This window comes from Salmo salar, chromosome 09 (genome assembly GCF_965601325.2).
Source record: "Salmo salar chromosome 09, fSalSal1, whole genome shotgun sequence".
Classification (NCBI taxonomy): domain Eukaryota; kingdom Metazoa; phylum Chordata; class Actinopteri; order Salmoniformes; family Salmonidae; genus Salmo; species Salmo salar.
In genome coordinates this window covers 106,791,113-106,807,169 of record NC_138299.1, presented here as the reverse complement: position 1 = coordinate 106,807,169, position 16,057 = coordinate 106,791,113, and the positions used below count along the sequence as shown (strand labels likewise).

The following is a 16,057-nucleotide window of genomic DNA, read 5'->3' as shown; positions in this document are numbered from 1 at the left end:
TCGCAGATAATATTCAAATTTTTGGTGACTTTAATATTCACATGGAAAAGTCCACAGACCCACTCCAAAAGGCTTTCGGAGCCATCATCGACTCAGTGGGTTTTGTCCAACATGTCTCTGGACCTACTCACTGCCACAGTCATACTCTGGACCTAGTTTTGTCCCATGGAATAAATGTTGTGGATCTTAATGTTTTTTCTCATAATCCTGGACTATCGGACCACCATTTTATTACGTTCGCAATCACAACAAATAATCTGCTCAGATCCCAACCAAGAAGCATTAAAAGTCATGCTATAAATTCTCAGACAACCCAAAGATTCCTTGATGCCCTTCCAGACTCCCTCTGCCTACCCAAGGACGTCAGAGGACAAAAATCAGTTAACCACCTAACCGAGGAACTCAATTTAACCTTGCGCAATACCCTAGATGCAGTTGCACCCCTAAAAACTAAAAACATTTGTCATAAGAAACTAGCTCCCTGGTATACAGAAAATACACAAACTCTGAAGCAAGCTTCCAGAAAATTGGAACGGAAATGGCGCCACACCAAACTGGAAGTCTTCCGACTAGCTTGGAAAGACAGTACCGTGCAGTATCGAAGAGCCCTCACTGCTGCTCGATCATCCTATTTTTCCAACTTAATTGAGGAAAATAAGAACAATCCGAAATTTATTTTTGATACTGTCACAATGTTAACTAAAAAGCAGCATTCCCCAGGAGAGGATGGCTCTCACTTCAGCAATGATGAATTCATGAACTTCTTTGAGGAAAAGATCATGATCATTAGAAAGCAAATTACGGACTCCTCTTTAAATCTGCGTATTCCTCCAAAGCTCCGTTGTCCTGAGTCTGCACAACCCTACCAGCACCTAGGATCAAGGGAGACACTAAAGTGTTTTAGTACTATATCTTTTGACACAATGATGAAAATAATCATGACCTCTAAACCTTCAAGCTGCATACTGGACCCTATTCCAACTAAACTACTGAAAGAGCTGCTTTCTGTGCTTGGCCCTCCTATGTTGAACATAATAAACGGCTCTCTATCCACCGGATGTGTACCAAACTCACTAAAGGTGGCAGTAATAAAGCCTCTCTTGAAAAAGCCAAATCTTGACCCAGAAATTATTTAAAAAACTATCGGCCAATATCGAATCTTCCATTCCTCTCAAAAATGTTAGAAAAAGCTGTTGCGCAGCAACTCACTGCCTTCCTGAAGACAAACAATGTACACGAAACGCTTCATTCTGGTTTTAGACCCCATCATAGCACTGAGACTGCACTTGTGAAGGTGGTAAATGACCTTTTAATGACGTCAGACCGAGGTTCTGCGTCTGTCCTCGTGCTCCTAGATCTTAGTGCTGCTTTTGATACCATCGATCACCACATTCTTTTGGAAAGATTGGAAACCCAAATTGGTCTACATGGACAAGTTCTGGCCTGGTTTAGGTCTTATCTGTCGGAAATATATCAGTTTGTCTCTGTGAATGGTTTGTCCTCTGACAAATCAACTGTACATTTCGGTGTTCCTCAAGGTTCCGTTTTAGGACCACTATTGTTTTCACTATATATTTTACCTCTTGGGGATGTCATTCGAAAACATAATGTTAAATTTCACTGCTATGCGGATGACACACAGCTGTACATTTCAATGAAACATGGTGAAGCCCCAAAATTGCCCTCGCTAGAAGCCTGTGTCTCAGACATAAGGAAATGGATGGCTGCAAACTTTCTACTCTTAAACTCGGACAAAACAGAGATGCTTGTTCTAGGTCCCAAGAAACAAAGAGATCTTCTGTTGAATCTGACAATTAATCTGGATGGTTGTACAGTCGTCTCAAATAAAACTGTGAAGGACCTCGGCGTTACTCTGGACCCTGATCTCTCTTTTGAAGAACATATCAAGACTGTTTCAAGGACAGCTTTTTTCCATCTACGTAACATTGCAAAAATCAGAAACTTTCTGTCCAAAAATGACGCAGAAAAATTAATCCATGCCTTTGTTACTTCTAGGTTGGACTACTGCAATGCTCTACTTTCCGGATACCCGGATAAAGCACTAAATAAACTTCAGTTAGTGCTAAATACGGCTGCTAGAATCCTGACTAGAACCCAAAAATGTGATCATATTACTCCAGTGCTAGCCTCCCTACACTGGCTTCCTGTTAAGGCAAGGGCTGATTTCAAGGTTTTACTGCTAACCTACAAAGCATTACATGGGCTTGCTCCTACCTATCTTTCCGATTTGGTCCTGCCGTACATACCTACACGTACGCTACGGTCACAAGACGCGGGCCTCCTAATTGTTCCTGGAATTTCTAAGCAAACAGCTGGAGGCAGGGCTTTCTCCTATAGAGCTCCATTTTTATGGAATAGTCTGCCTACCCATGTGAGAGACGCAGATTCAGTCTCAACCTTTAAGTCTTTACTGAAGACACATCTCTTCAGTAGGTCCTATGATTAAGTGTAGTCTGGCCCAGGGGTGTGAAGGTGAACGGAAAGGCTGGAGCAACGAACCGCCCTTGCTGTCTCTGCCTGGCCGGTTTCCCCTCTTTCCACTGGGATTCTCTGCCTCTACCCCTATTACGGGGGCTGAGTCCCTGGCTTACTGGTGTTCTTCCATGCCGTCACTTGAGTGGGTTGAGTCACTGACGTGGTCTTCCTGTCTGGGTTGGCGCCGCCCCTTGGGCTGTGCCGTGGCGGAGATCTTTGTGGGCGATACTCGGCCTTGTCCCGGGATGGTATGTTGGTGGTCGGAGATATCCCTCCAGTGGTGTGGAGGCTGTGCTTTGGCAAAGTAGGTGGGGTTATATCCTACTGGTTTGGCCCTGTCCGGGGGTTTCATCGGATGGGGCCACAGTGTCTCCTGACCCCTCCTGTCTCAGCCTCCAGTATTTATGCTGCAGTAGTTTAGTGTCGGGGGGCTAGGGTCAGTTTGTCACATCTGGAGTATTTCTCTTGTCTTTTCCGGTGTCCTCTGTGAATTTAAATATGCTCTCTCTAATTCCCTCTTTCTCTTTCTTTCTTTCTCTCTCTCGGAGGACCAGAGCCCTAGGACCATGCCTCAGGACTACCTGGCTTGATGACTCCTTGCTGTCCCCAGTTCACCTGGCCGTGCTGCTGCCCCAGTTCCAACTGTTCTGCCTGCAGCTATGGAACCCTGACCTGTTCACCGGACGTGCTACCTGTCCCAGACCTGTTGTCCCAGACCTGCTGGAACCCTGACCTATTCACCGGACGTGCTACCTGTCCCAGACCTGCTGTTTTCAACTCTCTAGAGACAGCAGGAGCGGTAGAGATACTCTCAAAGATCGGCTATGAAAAAGCCAACTGACACTTGCTCTTGTGTTACTGACTTGTTGCACCCTCGACAACTACTATGATTATTATTATTTGACAATGCTGGTCATTTATGAACATTTGAACATCTAGGCCATGGGCTGTTATAATCTCCACCCAGCACAGCCAGAAGAGGACTGGCCACCCCTCATAGCCTGGTTCCTCTCTAGGTTTTTTCCTAGGTTTTGGCCTTTCTAGGGAGTTTTTCCTAGCCACCGTGCTTCTACACCTGCATTGCTTGCTGTTTGGGGTTTTAGGCTGGGTTTCTGTACAGCACCTTGTGATATCAGCTGATGTAAGAAGGGCTATATAAATACATTTGATTTGATTTGATTATATTACACGTAGCTAGCTCAGGGCTGTAAAATATAAAGATATAGAGGTACACACACAGGGCATTCGGAAAGTATTCACACCCCTTCACTTTTTCCACATTTTGTTACGTAACAGACTTATTCTAAAATGATTAGGAATTGTTATATTTTTATTTTTTTATTTTTTTTTTACCCCCTTTTTCTCCCCAATTTCGTGATATCACAGTCTTGTCTCATCGCGGCAACTTCCGTACGGACTCAGGAGAGGCGAAGGTCGAGACCCATGCGTCCTCCGAAACACAACCCAACCAAGCCGCACTGCTTCTTGACACAGCGCACATCCAACCCGGAAGCCAGCCGCACCAATGTGTCGGAGAAAACACCGTACACCTGAAATAGCGTACACCTGGCGACCTAGTAGTGGAGTCTGTCCTAAATGGTTTACTATTACCTATATACAGTAGTGGAGTCTGTCAGCTTTCAACACCATGGTGCCCTCCAACTGGGTCACTTGGTCTGAAGCCCTCTCTGTGCAACTGGGTCCTGGACTTCCTGCCGGGCCGCCCCCAGGTGGTGAAGGTAGGAAACAACATCTCCTCTTCACTGATCCTCAACACTGGGGTACCTCAAGGGTACGTGCTCAGCCCCCTCCTGTAATCCCTGTTCACCCATGACTGCGTGGCCAAGCACGTCTCCAATTCAATCATCAAGTTTGTAGATGACACAACAGTAGTAGGCTAATGACGAGACAGCAATGAGACAGCCTATAGGGAGGCGGTGAGGGCCCTGGTGGAGTGGTGCCAGGCAGATAACCTCCTCCTCCTCAACGTCAACAAAATGAAGGAACTGATCGGGGTCTTCAGGAGACAGGGTCGTGCTCTCTCTCCTATCCCATCGACGGGGCCGCAGTGGAGAGGGGCAATAGCTTCAGGTTCCTCGGTGTGCACAAACTGAAATGGTCCACCCACACAGACAGCATGGTGAATTAGGCGCAACAGCGCCTCTTCAACCTCAAAAGGCTGAAGCAATTTGGCTTGTCACCTAAAACCCTCACAAACGTTTACAGATGCACCATTGAGAGCATCCTGTCGGGCTGTATCACCGCCTGGTACGGCAGCTGCACCGTCCGCAACAGCAGGGCTCTCCAGAGGGTAGTGAGGTCTGCCCAAAGCATCACCGGGAGCAAACTACCTGCCCTCCAGGACATCTATAGCACCTGGTGTCGCAGGAAGGTACCCCCCCCCCCTTGTTTTTACACTGCTGCTACTCGCTGTTTATTATCTATGCATAGTCACTTCACCCCTACCTACATGTACAAATTACCTCGACTAACGTGTTCCCCCACACATTTATTCGGTACCGGTACCCCTTGTATATAGCCTCGTTATTGTTATTTTATTGTAAAAAAATGTTTTACTTTAATTTATTTAGTAAATATTTTCTTAACTCTATTTTCTTAACTGTGTGGTTGGCTTGTAAGTAAGAATTTCACGGTAAGTTCTACACCTGTCGTATTCGACGCAAGTTACAAATAAAATTAGATTTGAAGATCATCAAGGAGCTCAGCCACCCGAGCCATGGCCTGTTCACCCCACTATCATCCAGAAAGCGAGGTCAGTACAGCTGCATCAAAGCTGGGACCGAGAGACTGAAAAACAGCTTCTATCTCAAGGCCATCAGACTATTAAATATCCATCACTAGCCAGCGACCACCCTATTACTCAACCCTGCACCTTAGAGGCTGCTGCCCTATGTACATAGACAGAAAAGTGGTAACTTTAATCATCTTTACATAATTATTTACCCACTATATGTATATACTGTATTGTAGTCATGGCTCATCCTGTATAACTACTGCTGTACACACTTTATCTATTCATATACTGTCCATACTGTCTATACACACCATCCTATATAACTACTGTCTATACACACCATCCTATATAACTACTGTCTATACTGTCTATACACACCATCCTATATAACTACTGTCTATACTGTCTATACACATCATCCTATAAAACTACTGTCTATACTGTCTATACACACCATCCTATACAACTACTGTCTATACACACCATCCAATATAACTACTGTCTATACTGTCTATACACACCATCCTATATAACTACTGTCTATACACACCATCCAATATAACTACTGTCTATACACACCATCCTTTTTAACTAGTGTCTATACACACCATCCTATATAACTACTGTCTATACTGTCTATACACACCATTCTATATAACTACTGTCTATGCACACCATCCTATATAACTACTGTCTATACACACCATCCAATATAACTACAGTCTATACTGTCTATACACACCATCCTATATAACTACTGTCTATACACACCATCCTATATAACTACTGTCTATACTGTCGATACACACCATCCTATATAACTACTGTCTATACTGTCTATACACACCATCCTATAATTAACTACTGTCTATACACACCATCCAATATAACTACAGTCTATACTGTCTATACACACCATCCTATATAACTACTGTCTATACACACCATCCTATATAACTACTGTCTATACTGTCGATACACACCATCCTATATAACTACTGTCTATACTGTCTATACACACCATCCTATAATTAACTACTTTCTATACTGTCTATACACACCATCCTATATAACTACTGTCTATACACACCATCCTATATAACTACTGTCTATACACACCATCCTATATAACTACTGTCTATAATGTCTGTACACACCATCCTCATGTTTCTTTTCCAGAAGGGTAACAGGTACAAAACCATCAAATGCAGACAAAGATGTCCCCACCACCCCCCTCCCGCTTCGCTTCGCACCTACCCACCTAACCCCTCCACCCCCACACTGAAGAAAGCATGCCTCCGACCCAGCAACCAAAATCGCCTATCAGTCCCCCAGCCACCCACCCACCCACCCTGAGCCCCCCCCCCTTAGATTCCCCCAATCCCCCCCCCCTGCCTCCCCCACAAGACCAGAGACACCCCTCCCCCATGGGCCTGAATGCAGAGAAAGTAACAAAAGTCCAAATATATACAGTGGGGGAAAAAAGTATTTGATCCCCTGCTGATTTTGTACATTTGCCCACTGACAAAGAAAGGATCAGTCTATCATTTTAATGGTAGGTTTATTTGAACAGTGAGAGACAGAATAACAACAACAAAAATCCAGAAAAATGCATGTCAAAAATGTTATAAAATGATTTGCATTTTAATTTAATTGTGAGGTTGTTACTAACCACTTGGGGGGGGGGGACTATGTCATTTCAGACACACCATTTGAGGGTAATTTCCCATGGAAAATGCTATTAGTCCTCCGCCAATTTTCAGAAAAGCCCAAGCTACTTATCTTAGTCATTCTCCTCCTTCATAATTGAGGTATTTAGAAAGGTGGAGAGATTCATAAAGACTCTCTGACACAGACACGTACTAGAGGGGCTGTGACATAAGAGACAGATAAGATCAAAACCACATTAATTATTTGGTGCGCTGACAGAACAGCACTAGGATGATTTCACAAACATCACTTACGGACTTCATGATAATGACAATCCAGTTGTTTTCTTGACGGCCAGGACATTGTACACACACCACATTCCTCACACACATCCTGCTGCCCACGGAGCAACAATAGAGACATGGCCATGTGATGTAAATATTTTATGCTCAGCCACAGAGTTAGAGTTGTTTAGGGTTAGTTAGAGTTTATCTCAGTGGCAGCTCAGCCTGTACTCCTATTAGCACGGAGTAGGCAATAAGTAGGGAAAAGGGGGAAACCAAGTCAGTTGTACAACTGAATACATTCAACTGAAATGACGCTGACATGGCAGCTCTGCTTCTAGCTCCTAAGCAACTTTGTATTTATTTGTGTGTTATTTCTTACATTATTAGACAAGAATGTTTTTTTTGTGTGTGTTATTACATACAGCCGGAAATAACTAATGTTCAGTCTCTGGACAATAAAGTAGATGAGGTCAGGAAGAAGATCTCCCTCCAGAGAGACATCAGGGCCTGTAACATACTCTGTTTCACAAAATCATGGCTCTCTCCAGATATACTGTCCTCGTCCATACAGCCAGCTGGGTTCTCAGTGCATCATGCAGATGGGAATAAAGGCGGCGGTGTATGTTTCATGATTAACTACTCATGGTAATTGTGATTGTTATAACATACAGGAACTCAAGTCCTTTTTTCACTAGAATACCTCACAATCAAATGCCGACCGTACTACCTCCAGAGAGAATTCTCTTTGGTTATAGTCACAGCCGTGTATATTCCCCCTCAAGCCAATACCATGACGGCCCTCAAGGAACTACACTGGACTTTGTGCGAACTGGAAACCACATATCCTGAGGACGCATTTATTGTAGCTGGGGATTTTAACAAAGCAAATTTGAGGAAAACGCTACCGAAGTTCTATCAACAGATTGACTGTAGTACTCACGCTAGAAAACATTCGACCACTGCTACTACCCCTTCTGGAATGCCTACCAGGCCCTCCCCCGCCCCTCCCTTCTGCAAATCAGATCACAACTTCATTTTGCTCCTCCCTCCTATAGGCAGAAACTCAAAAATGAAGTACCCATGCTGTGGACTATTCAATGCTGGTCTGACCAATTGGAATCCATGCTTCAAGATTGTTTTGATCACGCGGGCTGGGATATGTTCCGGGGTAGCCTCTGAGAATAACATTGACATATACACGGACACGGTGACTGAGTCATCGGGAAGTGTATAGGGAATGTTGTTTCCACTGTGATTATTAAAAACCTACCCAAACCAGAAACCGTGGATAGATGGAAGCATTCACACAAAACTAAAAGCTCGAACCACCACATTTAACCATGGCAAGGTGACTGGGAATATGGTCGAATACAAACGGCCGCTCCCAAGGACTGTGGGCTCTCCTTCTCCGTGGCCGATGTGAGTAAGACATTTAAGCATGTTAACCCTCGCAAGGCTGCCGGGCCAGATGGCATCCCTAGCCGCGTCCTCAGAGCATGTGCAGACCAGCTGGTGGAGTGTTTACAGACATATTCAATCTCTCCCTATCCCAGTCTGCTGTCCCCACTTGCTTCAAGATGCCAACCATTGTTCCTGTACCCAAAAAAGCAAAGGTAACTGAACTAAATGACTATCATCCTGTAGCACTCACTTCTGTTATTATGAAGTGCTTTGAGAGGCTAGATAAGGATCATATCACCTCTACCTTACTTGACACCCTAGGCCCACTTAAATGTACCTACCGCCCCAATAGATCCACAGACGATGCAATCGCCATCACACTGCACACTGCCCTATCCCATCTGGACATGAGAAATACCTATGTAAGAATGCTGTTCATTGACTACAGCTCAGCCTTCAACACCATAGTACCCTCCAAGCTCATCATTAAGCTCGAGGCCCTGGGTCTGAACCCCGCTCTGTGCAACTGGGTCCTGGACTTTCTGACGAGCCACCCCCAGGTGGTGAAGGTAGGAAACAATACCTCCACTTCACTGATCCTCAATACAGGGGACCCACAAGGGTGCGTGCTCAGCTCCTTCCTGTTCTCCCTGTTCACCCATGACTGCGTGGCCACTCACCTCCAAATCAAATCATCAAGTTTGCAGACAACACAACAGTAGTAGGCTAATGACGAGACAGCAACGAGACAGCCTATCGGGAGGAGGTGAGGGCCCTGGCGGAGTGGTGCCAGGAAAATAACCCTCAACAATCAATCAATCCCTCAACAAAAGGAAGGAGCTGATCGTGGACTTCAGGAAACAGCAGAGGGAGCATGCCTCTATCCACACCGACGGGACCGCAGTGGAGAAGGTGGAAAGCTTGAAGTTCCTCAGCGTTCGCATCACTGACAATCTGAAATGGTCTACCCACACAGACAGTGCGGTGAAGAAGGTGCAACAATGCCTCTTCAAGGCTGAAGAAATTCGGTTTGGCCACTAGGACCCTCACAAACTTTTATAGATGCGCAATTCAGAGCATCCTGTCGGGCTGTATCACCTCCCGCAACGGCAAGGCTCTCCAGAGGGTGGTGCAGTCTGCCCAACGCATCATCAGGTGCACACTGCCTCCCCTCCATGACACCTACAGCACCCGATGTCACAGGAAGGCTAAAAAGATCATCAAGGATATCAACCACCCGAGCCACTGCCTGTTCACCCCGCTATCATCCAGAAGGCGAGGTCAGTACAGCTGCATCAAAGCTGGGATTGAGAGACTGAAAAACAAATTCTATCTCAAGGCCATCAGACTATTAAATATCCATCACTAGCCGGCGACCACCCTATTACTCAACCCTGCACCTTAGAGGCTGCTGCCCTCTATACATAGACATGGAATCACTAGTCACTTTAATGTTAACATACTGCTTTACTCATCTCATATGTATATACTGTATTCTATTCTACTGTATTTTAGTCAATACCACTAAGACATTACTCATCCTAATATTTATATATTTCTTAATTCCATTATTTTACTTTTAGATGTGTGTGTATTGTTGTGAATTGTTAGATACTACTGCACTGTTGGAGCTAGGAACACAAGCATTTCACTACACCCGCAATAACATCTGCTAAGTATGTGTACGTGACCAATAATATTTGATCTTCTGCATTTAACCGAACCCCTCTGAAATCAGAGAATTGCAGGGGGGCTGCCTTAATCGACATCATCTGCGCCTGGGGAACAGAGCACCACAACTTTACTGTGTGTTAAATCAATATGTTAGTAGTAGGTAGTAGTTAGGATGTAGTTTAGAGTCAGTTATAGTTGATCTCAGTGGAAGGCTGTATTCCTAGTAGCCTGGAGACAGCCATGAGAGCGCCACAACTTTACTGTGTATTGCAGGGTTCCCCAACTGGTGGCCTGCAACTGGTTTTATTTGGGCCCCCAAAGTCTTCTGAGCAAATGTTTCTATTTTATTTGTATGAAAAAAATGTAATTGTTGATCATGACTGTAAAAACACCAGGGCATCAGCTCCAAGTGATTTTAATTTAAAGAAATCTGTTCCCAAGTATTCCCAAGCATAATTGTTGAGCTGAATATCAGGAGTGAGTCAAAGAACTCCACTTCCCAGAGTGCACCAGCAGCAGCAAACCGGCTGCTTGTCACCTGATCAATCATTTTCACTGATTTGGAGCACCTGTGAAGGCATGGAGGGCGGCAGTCATTCAGAAGAACAAACTTCAGAGGGAAAACTCCAAGTTCACTCACAGGTTCAGTCCAAAGACGCCAATGGTAAAAGGCTTAAATGGTTAATTCATCTTAGTTAGTTAGAATGTTATTTAAATGTTTAAACTAATTTAAGTTCATTAAAATGTTTAATTAAGATGGTAAGTTTTTGTTCTCTCTTTAAAGGTTTACAACCTAATTTATTGGCTACTTTACTGGCTAAATTACTGGACAGACCAATCAACTGAAGGCAAACTAAAAATAAAAAAGATTGAGTTGGAAAATTGAGTTGTCCCTGTGTCCTTTGGATGGTGAACAAGAGGAGGACTTGACAGTTGTAAACCACGCGGAGCGGCCTGGCCCTGAGGATAAACGGCTTCAGATCCAGAAATAAGCTGTTGACGCAGAGGAAGTCAAGATGGCGGAAGATGTCCTGGGGAAGTCGGTCCAGCAGCTCAAAAAGGAGAGGACCACTGCAAAAAGCAGCTTCACCAGACAAGCCAACTTAATTTCAAGAGGAGCAAGCAGCATGCTTCAAGTGGAGTTAAAGGAGGAATTCGCTAAGCTTTCAGATTGTTTCAGAAAGATGCTCGATGCCAACGATGACTACAGGATTGGACTGGAGGCTGACATGACTGAGGATGAGGAACCAGGTCTTAATGAACAGCAAGAGGCTGACATTGATAGATCTGTAAATGAAGGTGAAACAAAGTTGGTGGAAATAAGAGACATTGTTCAAACAAACCTGTGGTCGAGGTATGGAAGGAGTGAACTTCTTGTGGCAATCCTGGAAGCAGAAAAAGCCAATGATAAAGCGGCTTATGTACCAGTGGAAAGTGCCAATTTAGAGGGCTATGAAGTGCACCTCGCTCTCTTGGACAAGAAGATAAAAGAGACAATCTCAGCAATGTCATCATGGGAGCGATGGATCCCTGTAGAATTAAAGGACGAATTAGATGGAAGAGTCAAGGACGTAAGAGCATTCTACTACAGGCTTGAGTTAAGGAGACCTGAATTTGCCACTGCACGGACGACCAATGAGCGAGGCACAGGAGTGAAACTACTACCCCAACCGGCAACATCCACACCAATAGTGAGAATAAAGCCAATCTCTCTACCTATCTTCAATGGAAGCAGGAGAGAATATCACAGATGGAGGAAAGACTGGGAAAGCCTGCAAAAGCAGGGAGAGCCATCCGGATCAACTGAAGTTAAGAAAATTAAACTCCTGGAGAGTGTGGATGACAAAATCTCAAAAGACCTCAGACTTTCAACCTACACCACTGCCGATGACATGTTCAGAGTCCTGGAGAACAGGTATGGCAACAAGTCAACCATCATTGTGGAAATCCTGGAAGAGCTGGAGAAGATGCCACATGTGAAAGGGAACCAACCAAGAAAGGTCATTGATCTCATACAGTCAGTGAGTGGAGAAGGCTCTAGCAGATCTCACAGAGTTAGGAAACTCTGGAGCCATAAATAACCCACTGGTAATTAGATCCATTGAAAGCAAGTTGCCTGATTTCATTAAAAGAGACTGGGTTATGTTCATGGTTGAACCCAGAAACGATGTCACATCAGACAACCACTTTGTCATGCTCTTGAAGTTCCTGAAAAGTCAAGAAGGAATACTGGAGAGACTCGAACAGCTCAGAACTGAGGAGAAGGTGGAAAAATCGGATTGTTTGGACAAGAAGTATGACAGAAAGATTGCCTCAACAAAAACCACATGGAAAGAAGAGCTTGATGAGGTATGTGGTGTATGTGGTGATAGTGGGCACAACAACAAGATCTTCTTCTGTAGAAAGTTCAAAAGACTTAAGCTACCTGAAAAGAAAACTGTATTAAGAAAGCTGGGAGCATGCAGAAAATGTCTCGGATGCCATGATGAAGATGGATACTGCAGAGACACTTTCCTATGCAGAAACAAAGACTGTAAAAGGGAAGGTGGTGCCCCAGACCACCATTTTTTCCTCTGCCCAAAAGGAGAAGTCAAAGGAGGGGAAGAGAGAAAGAGTGGAAGACACGGCAAAGGTGAAAGCAAGCTAACGGAGGAACAAGAGAAGATCTTGTCTGAACTTTCCCAGGAAATGGCAGATCGATGCAGAAAGGCTTTCACCAACACCAACAAAACCGCAGTGACACTCAATGCTTCAGGCCAGTCTGAGCTACTGCAGAGGAATGGGCTCACTGAACTTCCTGTCATCATGATGTTGATGCAAGTCACGGCAAACGCAGGGCAGTAGATTGGGACTTTAATTGACCTTGCTTCAGACAAACTACATTACCCATAAGGCTGCTGAAAGACTGAGGTTAAGACATGAGAAGATAACTTTAGTTGTTCATGGGGTAGGTGGTATGACCATGAAAGTGAACACACTAAGGTATCTCCTCAAAGTCAGAGTCAAGACACCTAAAGGGACAGAGAGAGCTCATGAAATGGTCTGCTACGGCTTGGATGAAATCGTCAGAGTGCATCAAGTAATTGAACCTGAGAAGTTGAAAAAATTCTTCCCAGACGTCAAACTTACAGAATTGGAAAGGCCAGAAGAGGTCGAAATTCTCATTAGCCACCGAGAGGGAAGACTCGCTCCCCAGAGGGTAAAAATCATGGGAGACCTCGTCTTGTGGGAGGGTCCATTGGGGAAAACAGTGGGTGGAGCACATCCCGACTTATTTGAAGAAGTGGAGGTTGCACTATATGAGTCCAAAACACACTTTGCTCACTCCATGAGGACAGCAGCTGTCAAATATCAAGAAATCACAAGTCCAACAACTGACACAGCCCAGCTACAGCAGGAGGATGTGACTCTGACCAAATTTACAGCTGCCAGTAACAGTGAGTTCCTTGAGTGGTGGCACTGGGACAGCATCGGAGCTGCATGTGAGCCAAGATGTGGAGGATGCCGATGTGGAAACTGTCCACCGGGAGGAAAAGAAATGACCCTGGCAGAGGAGAGGGAACTGGAGATCATTAAAGGAGGCCTCACCTACGAGAAGGGGGATGCTCACACACCGGCTCCACATTGGGATGCAAAGTATCCTTGGACGGTAGATCCAGCCTCTCTCCCGAATAACAAAAGTGCAGTCCAGGCTTGTTTCTTAAGGATGGAAAAACAACTAAGCAGAGAGCCAGACTGGAAAGTCGCATATGCTACCCAAATCCATGAAATGGTAGAGCGAGGCGCAGCCATAAAACTCAACAACAAAATCATGGACGAGTGGAATGGACCAGTGTGGTACGTAAGCCGGTTCGTATTGTATGGAATAGTAGCCAGAAATACAAAGGCGTGAGTATGAATGATCTTCTTCTGAAGGGGCCAGACGTTCTCAACCCTATAAGAGCTGTCTTGCTGAGGTTCAGAGAGGGGACGTATGCATCTCTAGGAGACATCAAAAAGATGTACAACTCTGTATGGCTGGAGGAGCGTGAGATGCATCTTCACAGGTTCCTCTGGAGGGACAGCCCAGTTGAAGAGATAAGTGAATATGCAATAACCAGAGTCAACATTGGGGACAGACCTGCTGGTTGCATTGCTCAGTTGGCTATGAGGGAAACAGCATGTCTGCCCAACTTTCTTCACTTGGAGGATGAGCGCAGAGTCATTGAAGAGGACAGTTATGTGGATGACCTCTTAACCTCCCAAAATGACCTGGATGAACTTGACAAAATCACAGCAAATGTAGAAGAGATCTTGAAAGCTGGAGGGTTTTTCCTCAAACCATGGGTCCGGTCAGGGCAAAGTGGGAGGCAAGGAATGGAGGTGGAGGGTCTATCAAAGGCACAAAGTAAAACCTTAATTCTTCCAAATCAAATGAGGGACGAAGACAACAAAGCCTTGGGTATCGGCTACCGAATGGATGAAGACAAGCTCTACATGTTAACCTCAGTTAACTTTTCAAAAAGGAAAAAGAAGATGAGAGTTGGGAAAAATCTTCTCAAGGAGGAGGTGAGAACTGAGGTGAGAACTGAGACACCTAAGCAATTCTTGTTCGAAAAGCATTCCAAGAGGGAGGGGGTGGGAAACTAACCCAAGAAACCTGGGACCAACCTCTCTCAGAAAGCCTCAGGGAAGAAGCCATCCAGCTTTTTAAAGAATATGTGCAGCTTGGAGAGGTGAAATTCCACAGGAGCCTCACAACAGCTGGCTGGGAAGGGAAACCGTGGGGCATCACATTCTCTGATGGAAGTGATAAAACCTATGGAGCTGTGATGTACCTCTTCAGCGTCTCATCCCGTCACCGGGATCAAAATCCAGCGAAAAATCATATCGCCAATTAGCATTAAAAAAAAATCATAATTAAAAATAAAAAATAAATAATATATATATTTTTTTTTTATAGATACACCTCTCCTGAATCGACCCACGTCGTCCGATTTCAAAAAGGTTTTACAGGAAAAGCAAATCATTAGATTATGTTAGATGAGTCCATCGTAAAAAGCAGCTTCATAGCCATTTTCCGACCAACCACTTGCATCACATATAATCAAAAAACAGCTAAATGCAGCACTAACCTTTTACAAACTTCATCAGATGGCACCCCTAGGACATCATGTTATACAATGCATGCATTCTTTTGTTCAATAAAGGTCATATTTATATATAAAAGCAGCATTTTACATCTCTGTCTGAGGTTGACTAAATAATTTCCCCTCAAAAGCGTCCCGGTAAACAATGCTACATTTCCCTAAATTACTATCCTATAACGATTTTTTAAATTTATATTGTCAATCTAATATTTATAGATGAATATCTCTTGAGAACACCTGTCATACCAGATTTTAAATTAACTTTGCGATAAAAGGAGATGCGATACTCAGAAAATGAGCTAATATACAGAGCTCGGCGCCATCTTGGAAACAATCGCATGTCACATCTCATCTTGTATAATATTGTCAATAATCGCCTACCTTTAGTTGTCTTCATCAGAAAGCATCCCAGGTCCACAACAGATGTATTTTCGGTCAAAAAGTCCATACTTCACGTTCCATTAGCCTGATGTTGGTAGCGCGTCCTATGGCTCTCTCCAAGCGCAGGGCTGAAGTTCCGGATAAAATGCGATTCTCCCGCATGTAGGTTCGTTCAAACATGTCAAACGTTGTAAAACATTAATCTTCAGGGCCTGTAACACCAAGAGAGCCAATAAGATTCGAGGGGGACGATTTCATGGCCTTTAAAACCGTTTCCAAAGGTG

General features: G+C 44.4%; 1 protein-coding gene across 1 annotated transcript in view; it reads right to left on the bottom strand.

The window, feature by feature from the left end:
* flt4 (fms related receptor tyrosine kinase 4) overlaps positions 1-16,057 on the bottom strand; it is a 723,665-nt gene that overhangs the window by 628,211 nt on the left and 79,397 nt on the right. The window lies entirely within an intron of this gene.